Below are 3569 nucleotides of genomic sequence, written 5' to 3'. Positions count from 1 at the left end.
AGAGCTCCTACATCATCTGTAGATGCCATGGAAAATGAAAAGGGCCTGTCTCATGCTGCATTGAGAGATGCTTATGAGCCCTCAAAATACCAATGGGTGTAAACCAAAGGCCAAAGCTTCAACTGTGAAAATTTAAAATCTTTGTGCAAATTTTGCCATGTCACCTTTAAAATGCAGTGCATGAAGAAGCTTCTTTGAGAAGGTGCTTTATGCATTATTCATAGGTGTTTCTGGCTTCTGCCTTCTTACTAATACCATGTTAAAGAACTGAATCTGTTTTCCTCCATTTTTACTAATGCACTTCCTTGAATACAACTTATACTGTGATGAACAGAAGAAAGAAGAAAACATGGAATGCTGCCTAACTTAAAATTGCCAAAAAAAAAAAAAAAAAAAAAGAAAAAAATCAGCAAATACAGTTCTTATTGCTTTTATATAATCAAGAGAAAAATTAAGCCACAAGAATGCTGCGAGTATAAATCAAAAATGCAGATTACTTAAGGAGTACCAATGCTGCCTGTGATTCAGCATGTTTGAATGACCCTTGGAGAGTATGTTAATAAACTTTGTAATTTACCACTAGCAATTGTATTTTTTATGCCACATCCTAAGGCATTTGAACAGGAGTTGTATTTTTTATGCCACATCCTAAGGCATTTGAACAGGAGTTAGTTATTCCCCAGGTGTTGAAATGACTGGTGTGCTGTCTCAGCTCTCCAAAGAAGTACTGCAGCATTTCCAGAGGTGGGAAAATTCCCAGAAGACCAACCTGTAGGGAAATTTTTCTATCCTGCTCGCATAAACCCCCATACCACTCATTTGTAAATCCATGTCTCCCCCAGTGATGTTCATAAGGGATCCCCAGTCGTTTGTTTGGAGTTGCCTTCTTGTCCTCATGACAACGACCTGCAAAACCCAGCAGCTCTCGTGGTGGAGTCTGCTTGGCAACGCAGACCTGCACCATCCAGCCCCAGGGTGCTTCATTTGGGCCCCCAGCACCCAGTCACAGGTTAGCATAGTGCTGTCTGCCTGGGTTTTGTGTGCATGAGACTGGGCTGCCCAGTCCCACCAGTGCTGCCCATTTATCTTTTAGAGAAGCTGCAGGTGAGAAGCACAACACAGAGCGCAGCCACATCTTGGAAACTTGGTCGTCCCTCCAGGTGCCCATGGGAGGTGGGTGAAGCCACCTCGCTGTTTCTGAGTAGTGTAGTCAAAACCCCTGTGATTTCCATGGAAAGGCTCTGGGGACACTAAAAACTAAAAGTGAAGAAGAGATGAAGGGTGGCATTCGCCTGCTGCTGCTTCTGGTGGGACAGAAGGGCTGTGGGGGAGAACATTGCTGCTGCTGGGGACAGAATTTGTCCCCAGTCCTTCTCTGCAGCAAGAAGCTGCCCCCAAACTCCTACCCCATCCTCAGGGGCACCGCCAGGACCTGCCATCCCTGTTCCCAGGACTTTGGCATCACAGAGCTGGCAAGCAGGCTGTGGCTGTTCAGCTGCTCAGACGTATCCCTGTGTCGTGCTTAGGGCTGACCCTGAGGATGAGGATGGTTTGGACACTGTGGACCTCATGGGCACGTGTGTGGTTTAGCACAAGGGGGGCAGCTCGGCTCCATGCTGTGGACCTTGGCTTGACCCTGGGTTGCCAGAGCAGGAGACAGGGCTGCCGGCAGCACAGAGCAGTCCAGGGAAATCCAAAATCCTCCCTGTTATCCTCAAACCCTGTAAATGCTGCCACAGTGATAGCTCTGGAGCACTAACCTTGTCTTCTACTCAGCTGGGAAAACTGGAGCCTTCGAGTGGCTGCGGGGCAGATCAGCAATGCATGGCAGAGCAAAGCCCGTCATTTCGCCATACTAATTTCACCCTTTCTGAGGGGGCTTTTGGTTGTGTTTCAGCTGGCTTGAGATTTAGGCTTTAAAAACTAGACTGAGTCGGTAACCAGCCTGGGGGCATTAGTGAAGTGGGACTGGCCATGGAGACTGGGGGATCATCTACGGGGTACGCTGCAGAGCTTTCGTGTATCTCATCGGCGTCCTCACCAACTCCGCTGCAGTGACGATGGGAACGGCACCGGAGAAGGTTCAAATCCACGACACTGTTATCTCCATTGCCTGGAGTTCAGCAGTCCCTGCTATGGCAACTCCGGGCAACGACAACTTGAAGTAAGAGCACATTGTGGGAATCGCAGTTGATCAGAAGACAACGTTGTGTGGCAGCTCTGGACTTGCCTGCTAGTCATGCTCAGGGCTGCGGTGAGACTTTTTGACTCTACAGCATCTTCTCACAGGCCATGAGTTAGGGATGAGCGGGGGAGGTTCCTCTTTGGGGTCCCTCTCAGTCTCGCCTGGGTTCAGCACCCTGGTCCAGGGGTGCGGTGGGAGGCAGAAGAGAGTCCCCGAGCAGAGGATGTGGGCTGCAGGCTCCCAGGTTGGGTTTGGTCAGCTGAGACCTGGGTCTGTTCCACGCTGCTCAGTGTGGCTGCTGCTGTCCCCAACACACAGCACGTGCTGAGCCCGGGGGGCTGGCACCCGACACAGCTTCTAGACTGAATCCCACACAAATCTGTAAGGAATAAAAGGGGGAAAAAAAAACCCAAACAGTTTTGATGTACTCCTCATAAAAAAAAAACAACCACCAAACACACCAACACCTTTTTTTTTTTTCTCCCCAAGTAAACCTGCTAATTAAGCCAGCAATATCTTCATTGCAACTTCCAATTGGCAGGGCTGGGCCAATCCTTTTGCTCTTATTAATTAGCTCTGCACTAATGACTTCTTTAGAGCAGGGCTGGCTCTTGCTGGGGAAGGTTCTAGCACATTTGCTGTGGTGCTGGCTGGACTTGCAAGGTCCTGCTTTGGGGAGTTGCACAAGGGCAGAAGAAATCAGAGCCAACAAAGTGAGTTTGATCTGATCAGCCATGTGGAAATGCAGCCCAGAAATGCCATAGGGAAGCTGTAAGTGTAACTTATGTCACTGAGCATTTTTATTTATCTTTTTATCCACCCCAATTATTGAGGCTGAGGTTTGGGTTTAGAGTGGCAACTGGAAGCAAGGAATCTGGGAGGCTTGTATTTAAATGAAAATACATCGAAGTGATTTCTGAGGAACTGACCTTGGCTGTCTGTATGTTCAGTGAAAGGTTGAAGGGAGCCTTTTAAAATGTAGCTGGAGGAAAAAGAAATGCTGTTTTCCAAAAGCAACAGAAACCCCAGAATGCAGTTTCTGGGTCTAGAGAAGAAAAACCGGATGAAAACAGAAGGTTTTTAGAAAGAAAAGACTGTCAGAGAGTATGTCATTGGCATCTGGAAATGTTAGCCTTTATTTTTAAGACACTTACCTTGGGAGGCAAGGAAGAAGTGCACTTGAGTAAAGATAAAGCACTGCAGCCAAGAAAACCCTTTGGTAAGCAGCTTAAAACAATACACAGAGTTTTAGCTGCAAAGCCCTACAGGGGCCAGTGCTTCAGACTGGGAAAACTTTGCCAAAAGGCAACCTGGCCCCTGGCAGCTCCTGCGAGGCTCATGCTGTTGTGTTGTGGGATGCAGGTTTCCTCAAGAGTTGCTTTGC

This window comes from Buteo buteo, chromosome 24 (genome assembly GCF_964188355.1).
Source record: "Buteo buteo chromosome 24, bButBut1.hap1.1, whole genome shotgun sequence".
In the NCBI taxonomy this organism is placed as follows: domain Eukaryota; kingdom Metazoa; phylum Chordata; class Aves; order Accipitriformes; family Accipitridae; genus Buteo; species Buteo buteo.
This window is presented reverse-complemented; position numbering follows the sequence as displayed.